General features: G+C 42.7%; 1 protein-coding gene across 3 annotated transcripts in view; it reads right to left on the bottom strand.

Annotated features, from left to right (window-relative positions):
- LOC133616101 (SH3 and multiple ankyrin repeat domains protein 2-like) overlaps positions 1–24,022 on the bottom strand; it is a 471,816-nt gene that overhangs the window by 299,736 nt on the left and 148,058 nt on the right. The gene's annotated exons all lie outside the window — the stretch shown is intronic.

A 24,022-nucleotide genomic window follows, 5' to 3' on the forward strand; every position in this document is an offset into this window, starting at 1 on the left:
CTGGAGCGGCCTCCCTGGTGGCAACCTACTGAGGATTTTCCACTCGAGCAATCCCGTGATGAAACCTTGCGCGAGGCCTGGGACCAGGTGGATTATATTGACGGTCAGCTGGTGCGCCCGGGGAAAACGCGGGTATTCCCCCATTTTTCAATTATTCGGGATAGATTATACCGAGTGGGCCGTGACACTCAAACCGGGGTGGAACACACCCAGTTGTTGGTGCCAAAACGCCGCCGGGAAATGGTTTTCCAGGCGGAGCATTTTAATCCCATGTCTGGCCACTTAGGGTATGATAAGACACTTAATCGGGTCATGGTCTGATTCTATTGGCCAAGCCTCTGGACAGACATGCGCCGTTGGTGCGCTGCCTGCCCGGACTTTCAGCTGGTGAACCCAGCGGCCACCCCAAAGGCGCTCATGGAGGTCCCATTAGAGATAATTGGGATGGACCTCGTCGGACCATTTCACGCGAGCACACGGGGATACCGCTTTGTGTTAGTCCTGGTGGATTACGCAATGCGTTACCCCGAAGCAGTGCCCATGCGCTCTATCTCTGCCAAGAGTGTTGCGCAAGCGCTGTTTCAGGTCATCTCCCGAGTTGGAATCCTGAAAGAGATTCTGGCTGACCAAGGCATGTCCTTTATGTCACGCACGATAAAGGAACTGTGGGGCGGTATAACTCGGTTGGTAGAGTGGCCGTGCCAGCAACTTGAGGGTTCCAGGTTCGTTCCCTGCTTCTGCCAACCTAGTCACTGCCGTTGTGTCCTTGGGCAAGACACTTTACCCACCTGCTCCCAGTGCCACCCACACTGGTTTAAAAATGTAACTTAGATATTGGGTTTCACTATGTAAAGCGCTTTGAGTCATTAGAGAAAAGCACTATATAATTATAATTCACTTCACAACTGTACGGGTTACTGGGAATTAAAGCGATCCGCACCAGCGTATACCATCAGCAAACAGATGGGCTGGTGGAGAGATGAAATAAAACGCTGAAAACCATGATCCGTAAGTTTATGCACGAGGACAAACAGAATTGGGATAAATGGTTGGACCCCCTAATGTTTGCGATGCGGGAGGTACCTCAGGCCTCAGTTGGTGTTGCACTGTTTGAGTTATTTTATGGCCGGAGGCCTTGCGGAGTGCTGGACGTCATTAAAGAAAGCTGGGAGGAGGGTCTGAGCTCCAGCAATAATGAAATTCAGTACGTCATGGACATGCGAGCAAAACTCCACAAGGTGGGGCACTTGTCACGTGAGAATTTGCTCTGTGCCCAAGAAAAAGTGCTTGTATTGCTTCCAACCTCAAGCTCCAAATTACTTGCAAAGTGGCAGGGAACCTTCGAGATCACACGATCGAGTGGGTAATGTCGATTATGAGGTGCGGCGCTCGGACCGACGCGGTGACACTCAGATTTACCATCTGAACCTGCTGAAGACGTGGAAAGAGGCGGAGCCTTTTTCCATGGTGACAGTAGTGAGGGAGGAGGAGGAGTTGGGGCTAGAGGTCCCACGCTCTGGCCCGCCCCCTCAGCTTTCCTGTGACGACCAGCTCACATTAGCGCAGAGAGCGGAGGTTGCTGAGTTACAGCGGCGCTACTCTGATGTGTTGTCCTCGCGGCCCGATCGCACGAATCTCATCTGACATCATATTGAGACCAGCCCGGGGGTTACGGTGCGGTCTCGGCCATATCGGCTTCCCGAACACAAGTGCAAAGTAGTTAGGGAGGAATTAAAAACCATGCTTGAGTTAGGTGTAATAGAAGAATCCCACAGCGCATGGTGCAGTCCCATTGTTGTGGTAGGGAAGAAGGATGGGACTGTGCAGTTCTGTGTGGATTACCGCAGGGTGAATGAAAAATCACGGTTTGACGCGTACCCAATGCCTCGGATCGACGAGCTCCTGGATCGGTTGGCACTGCTCGTTTTTTCACGACACTGGATTTGAGCAAGGGCTACTGGCAGATTCCCTTGTCACCAGAGTCCCAAGAAAAAACGGCCTTTTCCACTCCGGAAGGTTTGTACGAATTCGTGACACTTCCGTTTGGCTTGTTCGGTGCGCCCGCCACGTTCCAGCGTCTCATGGACCGCGTGCTGCGACCCCACGCTGCATACGCGGCTGCCTACGCGGCTGCCTACCTGGATGATGTCATCATCCAGATAGCAGCTGGGAACAACACATGCGGCGGGTGGGGGCGGTGCTCGAGTCCCTGAGGCGGGCGGGGCTCACCGCCAACCCGGCGAAGTGCGCGGTTAGCCGAAGGGAGGTACAGTATCTGGGGTATCACTTGGGAGGGGGACAGGTGCGGCCACAAGTAGACAAAACAGTGGCAATCACGGCCTGTCCACCCCCCAAGACAAAAAAAGAGGTGAGGCAGTTTTAGGGACTGGCGGGCTATTACCGCCGGTTCATTCCCCGGTACGCGGACTTGACCGGCCCACTGACTGACCTCACCCGAAAGGGTGCTCCATAAGTGGTCCAGTGGACGGAGCAGTGCCAGCGGGGGTTTGAGAAGGTTTACTCTGCGAGGAGCCGGTGCTGCACATGCCTAACTTTGACATCCCTTTCTGTCTGCAGGCGGACGCGTCGGGCCGGGGACTGGGGGCTGTGCTGTCCCAGCGGGTGGAGGACGTCGACCGCCCCGTACTATACCTCAGCCCGAAACTCTCGGACCGGGAGGAAAGGTACAGCATGGTGGAGAGGGAGTGCCTCGCCATCCAGTGGGTGGTCGGGGTCCTCCGCTAATACCTGTGGGGGCGTGCCTTCAGTCTCTGCTCAGAACACAAACCGCTCCAGTGGCTCCACCGCATGAAGGACGCCAATGCGCGGATCACCCGGTTGTATCTGGCATTACAGCCCTACAACTTCCGGGTGGTCCACAGACCGGACACGCAGATGGCCGTGGCCGACTTCCTTTCTCGCCCCGCTATCTGGGGGGGGGGGGGGGGGGGGATGCCCGGCATGAATCTGGCGGTGGAGGCATGTGGAAAGGGGCGTGGTTCACGCGTTCCCTGCGGGCGGGGTGTGTGCAAGGGACAGGTGAGTGGATATCTCAGCTGGAACGAGTTATCTAATCACCTGTTCCTTTATTAGCAGCGTCGGAGACGTGTGCTGTAGAGCTGGAGGTGTGGGCTGGAGAGCAGAAGAGCGACACCACAAGAGAGACGCTGAAAAGCGGACAGAGACTTTGGAGAAAGAGAAACAAAACAATTGTAAACACTGCCTCGTAGGGTTGTGCCAGTTCCTGTGGTCCCAGACGAACCCGGACATAGAGACCTTGTTACAGTCTTCAAGTAACAATATTCAAATACTAACATTGTTGGGTAAGACAGAGTTTGGTTTTATTCTGAATCCAGTGAAACAGATTGGTGGTTTTAGCTGATATAAAGACTTTCAGGTGTTTATATATGTTTATGTTAAAGTATTTGGCAGACGCTTTTATCCAAAGCGACATACAAACTACATATAAAACAATCACTGTAAACATTATCATTTAAGGGAAAATTGTAATACAAATTATCAATACAAAGTGTCAAGACAGAATAAACTCTTTGCTGCTGCAGCAACAGAGATACAGTCTATAAGATATATAGATATCTAATGTATTCATATATTGTTTATATACTCAGTGGCCTAGTGGTTAGAGTGTCCGCCCTGAGATCGGTAGGTTGTGAGTTCAAACCCCGGTCGAGTCATACCAAAGACTATAAAAATGGGACCCATTACCTCCCTGCTTGGCACTCAGCATCAAGGGTTGGAATTGGGGGTTAAATCACCAAAAATGATTCCCGGGCGCAGCAACCGCTGCTGCCCACTGCTCCCCTCACCTCCCAGGGGGTGATCAAGGGTGATGGGTCAAATGCAGAGAATAATCTCGCCACACCTAGAGTATGTGTGTGACAATCATTGGTACTTTAACTTTAACTTTAACTTATGTAGGATATACGCATGTATATATAACCTAATCATATTGTTTCTTGAATTTAAAAATAGCTGACCGTTTTTTTCCCCCTTCTCTGGGATTATATTCCCAGTTTTGATCTCGGACGTCTGGTCACTTATAGCATATAAGAATATTATATTACTGTTAAGCAAACTATGAATAATAAAACGTGTCTTTTATCATAGCTACATGTATGACAAAAAAGCACGTGAAAATCAGTGGTATTCAGTGAGGTAAGATGAATTAAATGTGCTTACAGTTCATTGCTCCTGCCAAATGAATTGCACTGAGTGGAGCGGATCACCACTCCAAGATGGTGGCCCCGTGTCTTGTCAGCGCCAGTCGGCAGTAGCGCTCGATGCTTCGCGCCCTTATAAGATCCATCCATCCATCCATTTTCTACCGCTTATTCCCTTTTGGGGTCGCGGGGGGCGCTGGAGCCTATCTCAGCTACAATCGAGCGGAAGGCGGGGTACACCCTGGACAAGTCGCCACCTCATCGCAGGGCCAACACAAATAGACAGACAACATTCACACTCACATTCACACACTAGGGCCAATTTAGTGTTGCCAATCAACCTATCCCCTTATAAGATGTCTATGGTTATATCGTTAGCAGTGAGTTTACAGCCTCACTGATTTAACTACACAGCAAATAAAAGTTACGTTACTTAGCCAATAAACGTTATCTTACATTCAAAACGTACCCTTCTTTGTGTATCTTCAAATGTCGAACGAAGTTGGAAGTTGTTGCGTCTCCGTCTGTAATATTCGAACTGCATATTTTGCATACGGCAATTCATTTTTTGTTGACCAAGTCGTAGTTTTTATACCCGTACGAAACGAACTTTGGCATATTTTTTTTTTTTACTGCCGCCTTGTTTGACAATTCTTCTTTGTTGGTTTTCCCGCAATTTGATTGGATGAATGCTGTGGGACGAAAACAACGTAGAACTAATTTGATTGGCTGTTGTACTGAGAGCACACACGCTTGACAGGCAGCACAACACGTTGACAGACAAGTACAAAATGAAAGATACGGAGCGCTCCTGAATAACTTTTTCATCTTTGGGTTTTGGGGAAGGTAGCAAGTCATGTCAAGTCAAAAGGCTCAAGTCCAAGTGAAGTCACAAGTCATTGATGCTAAAGTCCAAGTGGAGTTGCAAGTCTCTTTACATTTTGTCAAGTCGAGTCTAAAGTCATCAAATTCATGACTCGAGTCCAAGTCATGTGACTCGAGTCCACATCTCTGGTAACTAGTAACTGTAACTAGTCACTGGTTTGCAGTAACTAACCCAACACTGGTCGTTTGTGCATAATCTTGTTTTTTCACTGGTTTGCAATGTATGAACGGACTCTTCAAAGCCATATTTATTTTTAGTTAGGCCTTTGTCTTTTGTAAATAAAATTGTGTTACTTTTTGAATGATATTTATTTCAAGTTTCATTTTGAAATAAAAGCAAAGTTCTCATATTGTTTGTATAAAATAGAAAGTGCAATAAAAATAGTTTACATAACATAATGAATAATCGTGATTAAAAATTGTGATTTCATTATTGAGCAAAATAATCGTGATTATTATTTTAGTCTTAATCGTGTAGCCCTAATCAATCGTTTGCACATTTAAAAGGTGTGTGCAAACTGGCAAAGATACACACAAATGGCTGTGGTGAAAAGGGGGTGACGGAGAATGAGAATCAATCAATTAATCAATTAACTTGATTTATAAAGGCTTTTCATAAATAAAATAAATGCAACCCAAAGCGCTTTATGTACTTAAAAACAATACCCCGATGACCCACACACACACGCACGCACGCACACACACACACACACACACACACACACACACACACACACACACACACACACACACACACACGCGCGCACATACCAACAAATGAGTACAGAGGGCCCAGGTGAGTATACACTGTCACAGGAGCCATCTGCACCGGGAGACCACCAGGACGCTGACACAAAGCGCCTCCACAGCACGGCCAATAACCCCTGATGCAGAGCTCCCTCTGAGGAACATTGGAAAATAAAAATAATAAAACACGTAAAATAGTAAGAACCATGAGTTGGAATAGGAAATAGGAAAAGGATGAAATACAAATAAAACGTATGAAGATAAAAACATTAATAAACAGTGAATATATTCAAAATAGATAAACTTAAATAAAATGTTGTATAACTAATAGGATAAATAGTAAATTACGAATTACTTAAAAAAATTTGATAAATATTAGGAAAATGTCAAATAAAAAAGGTAGGTCTTACGTAAGCGTGCTCTTAAGACCTACATGAACGTTCTCTGCAGACCTGAGGTCCTCTGTCAAGCGGTTTCATAGACGGGGGCCATATTCGTGGAATGATGCCATCCAGTGGCTTTGTGTACTGACTTTTGGAATAATTAGGAGATGAGTGCCGGGGGATCTTAATGTTTGCAAAAGTTTGTAGGGTAAAAGCAAATCTGAAAGATAAGAAGGCCCAATACCATAAAAACATTTATAAGCCAAGATAAAACATTTACAAAACCCAGAACCAGTGAAGTTGGCACATTGTGTAAATCGTAAATAAAAAACAGAATACAATGATTTGCAAATCCTTTTCAACTTATATTCAATTGAATAGACTGCAAAGACAAGATATTTAATGTTCGAACTGAGAAACTTAATTTGTTTTTGCAAATAATCATTAACTTAGAATTTAATGTCCCGCCGGCCTGTGTATGGATTAGTTGTTGTATATATATATATATATATATATATATATATATATATATATATATATATATATATATATATATATATATATGAGTGTGTGTGTGTGTGTGTGTGTGTGTGTGTGTGTGTGTGTGTGTGTGTGTGTGTGTGTGCATGTGGATGGATGGATGTAGGTATGTAAATGTGTGTATATATGTATATTTGTGTGCATGTATGGGTATAGGTATGTGTGTGTTTATAAATGTGTATATGTATGTGTATATATATATATATATACTGTATATATATATGTATATATGCATATGTGTGTACGTGTTCGTGTATGTATATGTATGTGGACATGTATGTATGTATATTATTGATATTAATTAATATATTAATATTATATTATTTTCTGGGAGTACGCTCTGGGCCTCCTTGTCAGGCGGGGGTCGGCGCCTCAGGCTACTGCATCCGGTCTGCGTGTCTGGAGCTCCTGTGTGCCCGTCTTGGTTGGGGCCTGCTGGGTCTAGTCCCCCATCTATTGTGGTGCAGCTTGGTGCTGCAAGGTATTCCGAGGTGCTGTAAGTCGGCCAGCTGCTGGGGTAGTGACCTTGTGTGTCAGCATGTCTGTGATCTTCTTTTAATTATATATATATATATATATATATATATACATACAATTATTATTATTTATTAAAAATATATATGGGGGATAATTCGACAGGGCGGTTGCTGGTTGTTCCATCTCCATTGTTGTGGTCCCTGCGGTTGGTGTGGGTGGTTCCCGTGGCCCCGTGCTGGGTGGTCCTGCGGCGGCCGACTTTGGTGGGGTGGCTTGGGGCGGGCAGCGCCGTGCTCTCCGGGGGTGGCGGTGGGCTCGTGGGGGCCCGGTTGCTGGTGTGGCGATGGAGGTCTTCCCGTCCGGTTAATAGAGGTAAATTATTGGTATTATTCATTATCATTATCGCTATTTCTATTGGTATTTGTATTGCTCCATTTGTAGTGTAATAATGCTCATTGTCATTTCTGTATTATTATTTATTTTGCTAACTGCTTCTTTGCTATCACTTTTACCATCATATTTGTACATATCCTATTTGCTGATGTTGCTCTATTGTTGTTGTTGTTATTGTTGTGTTTGCTGTTGTTCTTTTTGTCTCTCTGTCTAATCCCCCTCTTGTCCCCACAATTTCCCCCTCTGTCTTCCTTTTTTTCTCTTTCTATCCCCTCCTGCTCCGGCCCGGCTGCACCAAATGATAATATAAATACATTTAATAAAGTCAAATACAAATAAGGCAACAAGAGAAGTATCCCACACTTCTCTTTTGTAAAGTACATTTGTACAGCCGATATGGGCATCTACATCAACAATATGATTTGCCTGGTTGATATGTTTGCTGGGGACTTTAATAAGGCGAAACTTAAAACGGTATTACCAACGTTTTATCAACATGTGACCTGTCCTACCCGAGGCGATAATATACTAGACCACTGCTACTCGCAATTCAAATGCGGCTATAAGTCACAGTCTTTATCAGCCTTCGGTAAGTCAGATCACTCCGCCTTCTTGCTCGTACCTGTGTATAAACAAAGTTTGAACGTGCGCCCGTGGTGACGCGAGAAGTCAAGCGTTGGTCTGTGAACACAGAGAGCGCGCTCCAGGACGCACTAGATTGTACAGACTGAAGCGTGTTCCGCGAGGGCACAGACAACATTGACGAATATACCGACACTGTGCTGGACTTTGTTGGTAAACTGGTCGAGGAAATAGTCCCCACATACACAGTAAGGGTTTTTCCAAATCAAAAGCCCTGGGTTGATACATCGGTCCGAGAGGCTTTGAAAGCACGCACCTCAGCCTACAGCAGAGGGCGCGCGACCGGCGACATGCACGCGTACAAGGCAGCGTGCTATGACGTCAGGCGTGTAGTGAAGCAGGCAAAGGGAAGATACAGAGACAAAATGGAGTTTCAATTTCAGCAGGCTGACTCCAGAGCTGTATGGCAAGGAATCAGAACCATGACAGACTACAAAGGCAGCCCCCCCATGGTGAATGCTGATGTCTCCCTGGCAAATGAGCTAAATACCTTTTATGCACGGTTTGAGGCTGCAAATTCAAACAGCAGCATTCATGACGCCGCAGAAGAGGGTATGGCCACTGGCAATGGAGACTCAGCATTCAGAATAACAGAACATGACGTGAGGAGAACCTTTAAGAGGGTGAATACCAGGAAAGCCACAGGGCCGGACGGCATTCCCGGTTGCGTCCTAAAAGTCTGTGCTGACCAACTGGCACCGGTATTCACAGACATATTCAATCTGTCCCTTGAACAGTCTGTCATCCCCAGCTGTCTGAAAAAATCCACCATTGTCCCTGTTCCAAAGAAATCTGCCCCTGCCTGCCTCAACGACTACCGCCCCGTAGCCCTCACCCCCATAGCCATGAAGTGCTTTGAGAAGCTAATCAAAGACCACATATGCTCCTCCCTCCCCCCCTCTAAAAACCCCCTGCAATTTGCATACCGCCCAAACAGGTCAACCGACGATGGAATCGCACACGTATTGCATACCGCCACGACACACCTGGACAAAAGGCAAGGAAACTATGTGAGAATGCTATTCATAGACTACAATTCAGCATTCAACACCATAGTCCCATCCAAACTCGTCATCAAGCTCAAGGACCTGGGCTTGAACTCAACCCTCTGTCAGTGGGTCCTGGATTTCCTGACAGGCAGACCACAAGTGGTGAGAGCAGGGAACTGCACCTCATTAACCATCATCCTCAACACCGGTGCCCCCCAGGGCTGTGTTCTGAGCCCCCTCCTCTATTCACTCTACACACATGACTGTGTGGCTGAAAACACCACAAACTCCATTGTGAAATTTGCTGACGACACAGCTGTGGTGGGCCTGATCTCCGGTAACGATGAGACGGCCTACCTGAGTGAAGTGAAGAACCTGGCACTATGGTGTCAGGAGAACCACCTCGCCCTGAACGTCAGCAAGACCAAGGAGATCATAGTGGATTTTAGGAGACGGGGGGAAAGGAACTACAGTCCACACAGCATAGGCGGGACGCCGGTCGAGAGAGTGACCAACTTATATCTCGGAGTGACAATATCAGAAGACCTGTCCTGGACCACACACATAGACAACGTGGTGAAAAAGGCACGACAGCGTCTCTACTTCCTCAGGAGACTCAGGAAGTTCAAACTAAACCACAAGATCCTCAGAAACTTCTACTCATGCACAACAGAGAGTGTCATGACTGGAAACATCACCTCCTGGTTTGGGAATAGCACTGCACACAACCGCAACAGACTGCAGAGAGTGGCCAGATCAGCCGAGCGCACCATCGGAGGTGTGCTCCCAACCATCTGCAACATCTACACCAGGCGGTGTAGATCCAAGGCCAAGAGGATAGTGAGGGACTCTAGCCACCCAAGCAACTGCCTCTTCTGACTGCTGCAGCCAGGCAAGCGCTACCGGAGTCTCATGGCCAACACGGAGAAACTCAGGAGGAGCTTCCATCCCCAAGCCATCAGACTGCTCAACTGCACCGCTGATTAACACTTATCACAATTGCACAAAACCGCACGCACAAGAATCACTTTACTTACCACTGTAATTACCGGACTACAATACTCTTCATTCAAAGACTGTAAATAATGTAAAAACAAGAGTATAAAGAAGTCATACTGTTCCATTACCTCTGTTCATACTACTGTCACTACTCAACTACCAATATAACTGTAGACACCTTAATATGTATTACTTCCTATACTGTATATACTGTTATACTATTTAATATTGCACTGGTACTGTATGTGACTACTGTACTTTTACTTGTACTGATACTTCTACCATAACTACTGGGACTTATTGTGCAACTTAATGTCTTGTAATGAATGTACATCAGAGCTATTCAAATTGTTGTACTTTTTGTATTTAGTGTATTAGATCCCACTGTACGCAATATCTGAAGAGCATGGTGTACTCTGCATGTGACGAATAAAACCCTTGAACCTTGAACCTGAGAAGCTGAACAGGACAAAAAATAAATAAATAAATAAAAAATACAAAAATAAAAAAAATAATTTAATGGCAGCAACACATTGCACAAAAGTTTACACAGGGGCATTTTTACCACTGTGTTACATTGCCATTAATTTGAACAACACTCAGTAAATGTTTGTAAACTGAGGAGACCATTTTTAAAAGTTTTTCAGGTGGAATTCTTGCTTGATGTGCAGCTTAAGTTGTTCAACAGTCTGGGGTCTCCGGTATTTTACGCTTCATAATGAGCTACACATTTTCAATGGGAGACAGGTCTGGACTACAGGCAGGCCAGTCGAGTACCCGCACTCTTTTACTACGAAGCCACGCTGTTGTAACACGGGCAGAATGTGGCTTGGCATTGTCTTGCTGAAATAAGCATGAAAAAAACGTTGCTTGGATGGCAACATGTGTTGCTCCAAAACCTGCTTGTACCTTTTCAGCATTAATGGTGCCTTCACATATGTGTAAGTTACCCATGCCTTGGGCAATAATACACCCCCATACCATCACAGATGCTGGCTTTTGAACTTTGCGCCTATAACAGTACGGATGGTTCTTTTCCTCTTTGGTCCGGAGGAAACGACATCCACAGTTTCCAAAAACAATTTGAAATGTGGACTCGTCAGACCACAGAACACTTTTCCACTTTGCATCAGTCCATCTTAGATGAACTCGGGCCCAGAGAAGCCTGCGGCGTTTTTGGGTGTTGTTGATAAATGGCTTTCACTTTGCATAGAAGAGTTTTAACTTGCACTTACAGATGTAGCGACAAACTGTAGTTACTGACAGTGGTTTTCTGAAGTGTTCCTGAGCCCATTTGGTAATATCCCTTACACACTGATGTCGGTTTCTGATGCAGTACCACCTGAGTGATCAAAGGTCACAGGTATTCAATGTTGGTTTTCGGCCTTGCGCTTACGTGCAGTGATTTCTCCAGATTTTCTGAACCTTTTGATGATGTAACGGACGTCGATAGTGAAATCCGTAAATTCATTGCAATATCTCGTTGAGAAATGTTGTTCTTAAACTGCTCGACAATTTGCTCACAAATTTGTTCACAAAGTGGTGACCCTCACCCGATCCTTGTTTGTGAATGACTGAGCATTTCATGGAAGCTGCTTTTATACCCAATCATGGCACCCACCTGTTCCCAATTAGCCTGTTCACCTGTTGGATGTTCCAAATAAGTGTTTGATGAGCATTCCTCAACTTTCTCAGTCTTTTTTCCCACTTGTGACAGCTTTTTTTAAACATGTTGCAGACATCAAATCCCAAATGAGCTAATATTTGCAAAAAATAACAAAGTTTACCAGTTGGAACATTAAGTATCTTGTCTTTGCAGTCTATTCAATTGAATTTACGTTGAAAAAGATTTGCAAATCATTGTATTCTGTTTTTATTTACAATTTACACAACGTGCCAACTTCACTGGTTTTGGGTTTTGTAAAGCTGATCCTGAAACACAGGGAGCCAATGTGGTGATTTTAAAACTGCTGTAATATTGGTCTTCTGGTCCTCGCCAGGACACGTGCCGCTGAATTTTGGAGTAAATGTAAAGGTTGCAATAAGCTTTTTAGAAAGACAAAAAACAGGGCGTTACAATAATCTATAACTCGTAATAAACGCATGCATTAGCGTCTCCAAGTTCCTAAGATGATAAAAACCTATTTTTGTTATGTTTTTTATATGTGGTATAAGACTAAGATTCGAAAACGACACCCAGATTTTTAACTTGGAGTGATGGAGTTAAAGACAGTGATTGTAGTCTTGTCCTGGTTAAGCTGTAAAAAGTGATCTACCATCCAGGATTTACTGTCTAAAATTCAATTAAAAAAAGAATATCAATAGGTCTTGTGGCATCAGAAGACATGGAAATGTAAAGCTGTGGGTCATCAGCACAACTGTGGAAAATAATTCCATGTCTCATGATGTCACAATACCTATTAATATTCTATTTAATTGCATTTTAGATAGTAAATATTGAATGACAGATAACTTTTTACAGCTTAACCATGACAAGACGGAAATTTTAGTCACTAGCCCTGAGGTCCTCAGAGAGAAACACATATCAAAACGATAACCATTGTCTTTAAATCCATCACTCTCCTGATGACAGAGCCAAGTGGAATCGTGTAAATATTAAAAAGAATAGGAGCCAAAATTGATCCTTGAGGCACACCACATGTGATTTCCTGGGTCTTTGAGCAGCATATATCCATACTTGCCATTAATTTTCTGTTTGAAAGATAGGAAGTGAACCACTTGTGAACATTACCAGAAAGGCCCCTCAGGTGTTTCATACCTGCCAACTACTCCGGTTTTCCCGTAATTAGTACGGTTTTCATCAACCTATTCCGGGTTACGGTTGCAGTGATAAAAAATACGGTTTTTCATTAATTAAAAAAAAAAAATTTTTTTAAATGCGCGAGGCTATTTATAGCACCGCTGCCAAGCACGAGGCACCTGTTGCCATTGTTTCCAAACGAGCGAACGATCATGGAAACAGCCGGAGAAAAATCGCAAACGAGTCTTAAACCGAAAAGAAAACTGCAGTCATTCCGTGAAGAATATTCAAAAGCCTATCCGGGAATAATTATCCGTTCCAAAAAGGGTGAAAACTACGCGAATTGCACCTTGTGCAGACAAGATTTTTCGATCGGACACGGAGGAATTAGCATGTAAAAGATCACGTTGGGACAAAAAAACACAAGTCTAATGCCGTTGCTAGCGATACAATTGGAAAACGTTCAACGTTTTTCGGATTTTAGCCACAAAAAGGTAATGACACCAATGTTATCTATTGGAATTGTTTAGTACTGTTATACTGTTAAAAGTGTTTATACTATTTATGCTTTCAAGTCCAAGTTGAAGAAATCTTGTTAAATGTTGACATCATAACTACCAAAATACAGAAGTATGTCCTTAATATTTTTGCAGTGCTATTTCTGTTGAAAAGTTAAAATGATTACATTAGAGATGTGATGTGCCACTTTTCAAGTGTCTGATGGCTTAAATTAATTTTCATAAATTTTTCATATTTTGAATTCTTTTGAAAGGCTTACAAAAAAACTACATTTGAATTGTAATTCCATGCTATTGACAGGACTATTAATTTTAATGAAGTTAGCTTACCATGTTTACAGTATGATAATTGTGATAGAAATGTGAATTTTAGGCACAGAATATTTTATACAATTGAACAAGGCAGTAGATTATACAAGCTTGGACAGAAAGTTAATAATGACACCAATTTTTTTTTTAATGGAATTGTTTAGTACTGTTTTACCATTTGTTTACTGTAAAAAGTGTGAAAGGTTGACAGGATAACTGGCATTAACTGTCAAAATAATTTCAAACTATTGAAGTTAGCTTACAGAATAAACATGTCAATCAACCCATATGATTTTTGCTGTAATATTTTTGTTTTGAAAAGTCACTGTGACTGATAGAAAAGTGATGGTTTTAGCAACATTTTAACCTGTCTGAATGCTAATAATCATTTTGCGTCGGGGGGGGCGAAGCCTGAACCCCCCACCAGGACTTTGTCCTGGACCTACCGGGGCCTGCGGCCCCTGGACCCTGGCTACTAGGTTTTTCTGACTTCAAAAGTTGGCAGGTATGGTGTTTCAGTCTATTTCAATGGTTCTGTAACTTTTTTCACCAAGTACTACCTCAGAAAAAAACACCATAATGACCAACATTAAACTACAGTAGACCTAAATATGCATTAAAACAAGGCAGAGGTTTGTTTTAACAAGCATATTTAATATGTTTGGCCAATGTAACATAACACAAAGTTTGAACAGTAACACACTGTTTAAATATATGAAAATGAAACACTGTTCTTTAATCAAGTGATTCTTTGGCATACCACTAGATAGAGCCCATGTACCACTAGTGGTACACATATCAAAGTTTAAGTGTTGCTGGTCTATTTTAAAGCATGAGGTAATCTACTGAATCGAAGGCAGCACTAAGATCCAGTAGAACCAAGACAACCTGAAATCATTCACAATCTCTTAAAGGAGAACTGCACTTTTTTGGAACGTTGCTTATCGTTCACAATCATTATGAAAGACATGACAACGGATGGATTTTTTTTTAATGCATCCAAACTTGTAAAACAATGTAAATTAAAGTCCGCTTACAGCAGAGTCAGAAGGAGGTCTTCTATTTCTTCCAAAAAAAATAAAAAAACAACGTTCAATAACTGCTAACAAATTCCTTTTACATTTTGTGACCTGAATATTAACCAATATTGATGTAGTAAGCGCTAACGCAGACAAACTATTTATGGCGGCGCCGTGATGACCAGCTTGTGTGCCTATGTTTACATCATCGAGTCGTCTGCTGCTTTCTCGCTACCTTAATAACCTTAAGTTTATTGTAGATCACAAATCATGCATCTCACCTGGACAGAAGAAGTCTGAGTAGGTATTCTGACAAGTTGGTACACTTTGAGAGCCATTTAGGACCCGAAAATGGACAGAACGACACAATAAGACGCTTAGTCTCCCCCCATCCCCCACCCCACCCCATTTCTTTGTGAGTATTATGGTCGGTCATTCTTCACCTAAATGGGAATATATGAACATCCTAGCATTTGGCATCCTAATGACAGCAGACCGTGCACAGTAAGTGATGTTTTATTATGTTTGTTGGCTCTCATGAAGTCTGCAGTGAGTAGTAATCAGTGATGAAGAAAAAAAAAAAGCAAACACTGTGATGCGTTTTTTAGATTAAAGCACCGCTTACCTGATCCTTGTAGTTCGCTGAGCTCCACACAAGGATCTGGGCTCGAAGGCTTTGCAAACTCCTTCAAGATCGTAAAAAATAATTAACCAAATTCAGGATCGCCGGGCGGGATTTCATAGATGTGACGTAGCGCCGAAGCGACTGTTTGATTCAAACAACAATGGCGGCACGCAGTGAGGAGTCGTGTGCTGACATATTTTCTTTGCACAAACGACATCGATCATCTACTGACATTGCTGCGTTGTTTCAGTAAAAGTTCTCTAACTTTTCGCTCTGTCGTTATCCAATATGTCGGCTGTTCTGTTTTGGATTTCCCATCGTCGCTCTCATCAGCGTCATGGGTGGATTTCGATGTGAGTGGTTGAAGTAGCACGTCATTCAAGATAACGGACAAGTTGTTTATCCAATCACATACAATTTTTTTTTTACAAGACCCTGCCTTCTGAAATACATCTCCAATTGAGAAGTCCCAGATCCTTGTGTGGAGCTCAGTGAACTACAAGGTCAGGTTACCGCGTATGCTTAAAATGGTTGAAATTCGTAAATATTAAATGTTATTTTAAATATGCCTGTTACTACAAAACATATTGTATATACTTACATCATGTATATAAAACCTCAATGGAGGTGTTTGGATGTTTTTTTTAAGGTTTTTAGAGGCGGAATAAAGTGACTCCCATAGGCGCCATTGTAAGCAACCTTTTGATCGCATTTATTTAATATTTAGAATGCAAAAACTAAATGAATAACATCCATTGTGATGTCTCTTCTTATGATTAATGTGAACAATAGGCAAAATTCCCTAAAAATGTAGGTCCCCTTTAAAAAAAAAGATGTACTGGGGTTCACCCTAAATCGAGACTGAAGCTTCTCAAAAACAATACATTGATTGAAATAAAATCAAATAGTTGTTTAAAAACACGTTTTTCTAAAATTGTACTTAAAAATGGTAAGTTTATGGTAATACACGTCTGTAATTATTACAATTGTTTAAATTGCTCTTCTTTAACAGGCGCTTCACCACTGTCGTTTTAAAAGCAGCAGGAAAGACCCGTGTCTGAAGATGTCTCTCTCAAAAAAACAAAATATTGGTTACAATTTAATTTAAATGACAAGTGTTTGGTTTCATAGTAGAACGAACCATGTCAAGCGTCTCAGACTGGACTAAACTGTGCAGCGTTTCCTCAGGTAAAAACAGACAGATGGATTAAAAGCTGTGTGAGAAGGTAAAATGTCACATTTGATCATCTATTTGTTTTCTTTCCTGTGCACGTTTGCAAAGTATATGGACTGTCAGAAATAAAAATAGTACAGCAGTATCATACTGTATATCCAACAATGACACTTTTGAGATGCTGGGTGACCTAAGGGCTGATTTGGAGCTACTAGATACCAAAAGGAACATTTTCTATATATTTTTTTGCATCTGGATCATTCTAGCGCACCATTGCAGTAAGTACTTTTGTCTGCCGAAACGCACTTTGGCATGCTAAAAAGTCTGTTTTGTTGTCTGTCACACTGGAGGAATGCGTCTATGTTGTCCATAGTGCTGCATGTTCCATAGCATATAAAAACGCCACAGGTTGGAGCATAACATGAATGTAGAGGAAAACGACTGTCTGAATGGTGACAGCCAGTAGAACACACAAAAAACTAATTTAATAGGGCGGTCCTGCACAACATTTGTACTCTTGGGTCAGGGCGATGAGCCCTCGGTGGTAGAGCGCTCATTCAGAAACTGGAGGGTTACCTGTTAGAACCAAGCTTTCTACATCCCAGTCACTGCCGTTTTGTCATTGGGCAAGATACTTCCCCACCTTGCTCCCAGTGGCCCCACACTGCTGTAAAAAAGTGAATTAATGTTTGGTGGTGGTTAGGGAGGCCGTTGGCGCAAATTGGCAGCCACTATCAGAAAGAATCTTAAAAATATAGTTTTTCACCACCAATGGCATGAATGAATGATAGGTTTAACTGTAGACTGCTTTTCCTGTTCAGAAAGGCATGTTCAGTAGATCACTCACAACAGGCCCACTAATAGCACATGTACTTTATTAGTTTCAACGCGCTACTTAGCACTTATTATTAGCCCCGAGATCAGATCAGGCCTTACGTGCGCAACTCCTGCTGCTAATATAAACAGCTCGATGAACAAATATTCAACTTGATCCATTTTGCAAAGGCCCAACCGGCTAAGCTTAGAAAATATGTCAACAATAACAGTTACCGTATATTCCGCACCATTAGCCGCACCTAAAAACCACAAATTTACTCAAAAGCTGACAGTGCGGCTTTTAACCCGGTGCGCTTTATATATGGATAAATATTAAGATTCATTTTCATAAAGTTTCGGTCTCGTAACTACGGTAAACAGCCGCCATCTTTTTTCCCGGTAGAACAGGAAGCGCTTCTTCTTCTACGCAAGCAACCGCCAAGGTAAGCACCCGCCCCCATAGAACAGGAAGCGCTTCTTCTTCTACTGTAAGCAACCACCCGCCCGCGTAGAAGAAGAAAAAGCGCGCGGATATTACCGTACGTTTCATTTCCTGTTTACATCTGTAAAGACCACAAAATGGCTCCTACTAAGCGACAAGGATCCGGTTCATGAAAAGACGCAATCTCTCCATCCTCACACGGATTACTATTTCACAGCAACTGATATTCCTGTGAACCGCACTGTGGATACTGTGGATACAACGGGAGCACGTACGGTGAATATTCGCACCACAGGGAATGAGAAGTCGTCCTTCACTGTGGTTCTAGCTTGCCATGCTAATGGCCTGAAACTTCCACCCATGGTGATATTCAAAAGGAAGACCTTGCCAAAAGAGACCTTTCCAGCCGGCGTCATCATAAAAGCTAACTCGAAGGGATGGATGGATGAAGAAAAGATGAGCGAGTGGTTAAGGGAAGTTTACGCGAAGAGGCCGGGTGGCTTTTTTCACACAGCTCCGTCCATGTTGATATACGACTCTATGCGCGCCCACATCACAGATGGTGTCAAAAAACAAGTGAAGCACACAAATACAACACTCGCTGTCATTCCGGGTGGATTAACCAAAGAACTCCAACCGCTGGATATTGGTGTCAACAGGGCATTCAAATCACGACTGCGAACGGCGTGGGAACAATGGATGACCGAAGGCGAACACACCTTCACTAAGACAGGCAGACAGCGCCGGACGACATACGCCAACATTTGCCAGTGGATCGTAAATGCCTGGGCAGATATTTCGGTCACAACTGTGGTCCGAGCTTTCCGGAAGGCAGGATTCACAGAACTGCTGAACAGTGACACTGACTCCGATGACTTCGACGAGACGGAACCGGCCATTTTGGATCCCACATTTGCCCAACTTTTCAATTCGGACACCGAAGACGAAGAATTCGAAGGATTTACGAATGAAGAATAACTTCAGAAGGTGAGCGCTATGTTTATTTTGTGTGTTGTGACATTATCGTTCGAGCAACATTATGTTGCTATTGCTCTGCACTATTTTGAATTTTACTATGTTTGTGATTGCACATTTGCGTACATTTTGGGACAGAGTTGTTAGAACGCTGGTTTTTAATATATTATTAAAGTTTGACTGACCTATCTGACTGTTTTTTTGACATTCCCTTTAGCGCAGCGTAGGCGCGGCTTATAGTCCGGGGCGGCTTATAGGTGGACAAAGTTTTGAAATATGCCATTCATTGAAGGTGCGGCTAATAATCCGGTGCGCCTTATAGTGCGGAAAATACGGTAGTTTTTTTAGAGCAATGACAGAAGGCTAAGATGTGCCATGCTTCTTTATTTGTTTGCAACTTAACCCATTGAGCCAAGGCTTAATTACAACTGTGACAATGTTAACTTTTCTCCAAGTAATTTTGATAAAATGGGCATATAATGACACTATTGTTAACATTTAAAGTGTGTAGGTTTATTTGTTTAGGACAATGCACATTGATGAATGTTCTGATTTACAGACCGTAAATGAGCCAGATTACAGTATTATTGCTAATTTACATCTGTAGTCCCAAGACATAAAAAACACAATGAAATTAAATCAATGAAGTACACTTTGAACTTGGCCTGGTCACTCTTGTAAAAGCAATTTTGACCTCAATAGGTTCCAGTTACTTTTAGTAAATATATCTGGTTAAATTAATATATTAGCTCAAATGAAGGTTACATAAAAACAGGTCTAAAGTATTTAGGAAAAGTTTAAAAAAATACTGTATATGGCAGTATTATAATTATTGTTTTAATGGGCAATGCGAAAGCAATAGACTTTAAGGGGGGGTCGTTAACCCCCTGTTTTAAAGTACTGTAGACTTAAACCCATCCTCCAAACTGTGGTTGTCCACAAAAATATGAGTATTTGAAAAAAGCATAGATGAACACTGGTTTTTGTCCTTAAAAACTGAGCTTTTGAAAAACTCCAGACAGGGTAAAGATAATAATAAATAATAAACAACAACTTTGGCTTCAGCTTTTGAGTATGAACAGTGAGCTTTTTGATGTGTGTCTTTAGAAAAGTGTGTTATTCTTCTCAAAGGCATATACACTATCACTATATTGCTGAGGCACTATAATGCGCACGTCAGTGTGGTTTCTTTTTCAGACTTCTGATTGGACTCAATGAGCCTGTGCATGCAAAAATGTGCCTTTATATAACAAATATCTGGCTTTAAAACTATTTTTGCTAATGATGCTATGAAACAAAGCTGCCAAAGAACCAGCTGTGTGGAGGAGTGTGACTTAAAGGCCAAGTGTGCACTATTAAGCATAAGGGTGCATTATTAATCTTGTATTGGATGCACAGATTACACTGAAGAGACACGTGGGATGCAAGAGAGAAAGAACGAGTAGGTAAAATATAGAACAGAGAGAGAGTGAGAGAAGAGAAAGAGAGCGAAATAGGCGCCACTGCCATCCTAGCAACTGTTCCCTTAGCAACACAATCTGTCAGGAGAGGAGAGAGACCCACACTGTTGACACACTGAAGGTTATCACAAAGCATTCCCTCACACACATACAGTACACACATTCTCCCAAATCGGAATTTCAAGAGGTCAGTGCACTGCAAATTACAAAAAAGGCTGTCAGATTATTGACAATGTCATCTTGTTCAACAAATGATGTCAGAGAGGCAATAGATTGAGATTCTTAGGAAGAATATAGGATGTGGGACATGCTGGCCGACATGCTGTGAGGATGAAGTGTGAGCTTGCCCTTGGGAACATGTGTGCCTCATGCTGCTTCAATCGGGGCTTCATAATGGGGGCGGGGGGGTTGAGTCGTATCATAGTGAAGAGGGAGTGTTCTGTCAGGAAATAGTCTAAACAAGCTAAGATTGAATCTGTCATCGTGGACAACAAATGAGTAAGGCTTGAGGATAGACAAAAGATTCATTAGTGCTATGTGATTGTTTAACAAGCTCTCAGTCCCCAGCATCCTCAGCATCTAATCAGAGAGCTTAGAGCTGCATCATCCATCCATTCATTTTCTACCGCTTGTTCCTCTTGGGGTCACGGGGGGTGCTGGAACCAATCCCAGCTGCATTCGGGCGGAAGGCAGGGTACACCCTCGACAAGTCACAACCTCATCACAGGACCAACACAGATAGACAGACAACATTCACACTCACATTCACACACCCGGGCCAACACTCACATTCACACACTCGGGCCAATATAGTGTTGCCAATCAACCTACCCCCAGGTGCATGTCTTTGGAGGCGGGAGAAAGCCGGAGTACCCGGAGGGAACCCACACAGTCACGGGGAGAACATGCAAACTCCACACAGAAAGACAGTGTGATCGAACCCAGGACCTTCTTATTGTGAGGCACACACATTAACCCCTGTATCACCGTGCTGCCTGAGCTGCATCATATAGAAGTATAATCAAAAACATGTGTGTTCCTTGACTCCTTATTTTTACTCTCTTGTCAGCATGCAGCCTCATGCAGACATCAAACTCTGCTTTTCTGGCCACTAAAGTCCAATGTCAAGGGTAATGAAAGAGAAGAAGACAAAACATGCACACGCACACATACACACACACACACACACACACACACACACACACAGACAGATGCAAAAACACTTGTATTGTATATATAGGGATGCAATTATCTGCCAAAATTATATATATACTGTAAATATGATTTTCCGCACAGAACACATTTCAAGAGAGGGACAGAAAGTGTACATTATGTATTGGGATGTACATCCACAATATATTTTGCTATCGAGAATCATGGTTAATGATAGTGCCGAGAATCCAGAGCCGAGAGACTCTCTTCCGTTGCTCCTGATTGTGAACATTTCGCCATTAAACATTTTTGAGATACGTAAACTGACAAATACAAGTGGATGAGGCGAAAGCGGTGTGCCTGCATTTTCCAACAAGAAATCGAGAACAGTGCTGCAAGCTGAAATGATTGATGCCGCACATTTCAGTTAAATAGGAACTTTCATTTTCTAAAAATGAAATTATAATTTACCATACTTGCCAACCTTGAGACCTCCGAATTCGGGAGATTGGGGGGGTGGTGGTTGGGTTGGGTTGGGTGGGGGCGGTGTAGGGGGGCGGGGTTAAGGGGGAGGAGTATATTTATAGCTAGAATTCACTGAAATTAATGTATTTCTTATATAAATATATATATATATATATATATATATATAGTACAGTAAACGGTAATGAAAACACAGTTGTTCTACTAACTGTACTGCACTTGCTGCTTACTTTAAAAAAAAGTAACACTTACCTTTCACTATTTGAGTAGCTTTTGTTCTGCCATTTGAGTACTGGCGAGCGATCTCTGAATCCGGGAACATATCCTTCACGGATTTGTTGAAAACATCCGCAAATGAGAACGGAATGATGGGAATCTGGATGTTGTGTGTCAGTGTATTGTAATAATCCCAGGAATGTAGGCTCATATGACTTATTTGTTTGTCTCGTCTTTATTGCACAAGATGTAATTCAACCACACAACAGCTCCAATGTGTGTCTATCCCTTTTCCCGGCAAAACTCGAACACCTACTTCCTATTAACAACGTCAACCCTATCTCTCCTGGAAGTCCCGCCCCCCAGCCACAGTCATTGGCTATTACCCCGTAGCCAGCCGCTACAGTATTAACGTGCCGGCTGGAATAAACACACGCTGAGAAATAGCTCCGTGCCTGCCTACTTTAGGGTTATAGATAAACCTATGGATAACTATATAATAACACTATATATATACCCTGGATCTCAGGAAACAGAGTGGATCGACACCAGCAGATGACATGGCACCCCAAACCATCACCCAACCATGCAAATTTTGCATTTCCTTTGGAAATCGAGGTCCCAGAGTCTGGAGGAAGACAGGAGAGGCACAGGATCCACGTTGCCTGAAGTCTAGTGTAAAGTTTCCACCATCAGTGATGGTTTGGGGTGCCATGTCATCTGCTGGTGTCGGTCCACTCTGTTTCCTGAGATCCAGGGTCAACGCAGCCGTCTACCAGCAAGTTTTAGAGCACTTCATGCTTCCTGCTGCTGACCTGCTCTATGGAGATGGAGATTTCAAGTTCCAACAGGACTTGGCGCCTGCACACAGCGCAAAATCTACCCGTGCCTGGTTTACGGACAATGGTATTTCTGTTCTAAATTGGCCCGCCAACTCCCCTGACCTTAGCCCCATAGAAAATCTGTGGGGTATTGTGAAAAGGAAGATGCAGAATGCCAGACCCAAAAACGCAGAAGAGTTGAAGGCCACTATCAGAGCAACCTGGGCTCTCATAACACCTGAGCAGTGCCAGAAACTCATCGACTCCATGCCACGCCGCATTAACGCAGTAATTGAGGCAAAAGGAGCTCCAACCAAGTATTGAGTATTGTACATGCTCATATTTTTCATTTTCATACTTTTCAGTTGGCCAACATTTCTAAAAATCCCTATTTTGTATTAGCCTTAAGTAATATTCTAATTTTGTGACACACGGAATTTTGGATTTTCATTTGTTGCCACTTCAAATCATCAAAATTAAATGAAATAAACATTTGAATGCATCAGTCTGTGTGCAATGAATAAATATAATGTACAAGTTACACCTTTTGAATGCAATTACTGAAATAAATCAAGTTTTTCAAAATATTCTAATTTACTGGCTTTTACCTGTATCTATAGTCTGCAACACCTTTTCTGAATTGCAATCTAGACAACAAAACATTCAAAAACAATTTCGCATTCTCTTGACTAAAACGCAAGAAAATGCGTTATGAAAGACATATTTTCATGTTGGAGGTATATTTTAGTAATATATTTCAACCCCCGCTACCGCGAAAGGGACAAGGGGTAGAAAATGGATAGATGGACAACATTAAAAAACGGCAGCAGACACCAACATGCATTAGTTTAATTAATTTTAATCAGCCCCATAAGTCATCCAGCAGCTATAAATTTATAAAATGAATTTTCTGAATAGCAGTACTTCAAATACTTTTATTTCTAACCTTCCACCAAAGTGTTGACACACACACACCCACAGAGAAAGGAGGATTATCTGTCCATCGTCTGTGTGA

This window comes from Nerophis lumbriciformis, linkage group LG15, assembly GCF_033978685.3.
Source record: "Nerophis lumbriciformis linkage group LG15, RoL_Nlum_v2.1, whole genome shotgun sequence".
In the NCBI taxonomy this organism is placed as follows: domain Eukaryota; kingdom Metazoa; phylum Chordata; class Actinopteri; order Syngnathiformes; family Syngnathidae; genus Nerophis; species Nerophis lumbriciformis.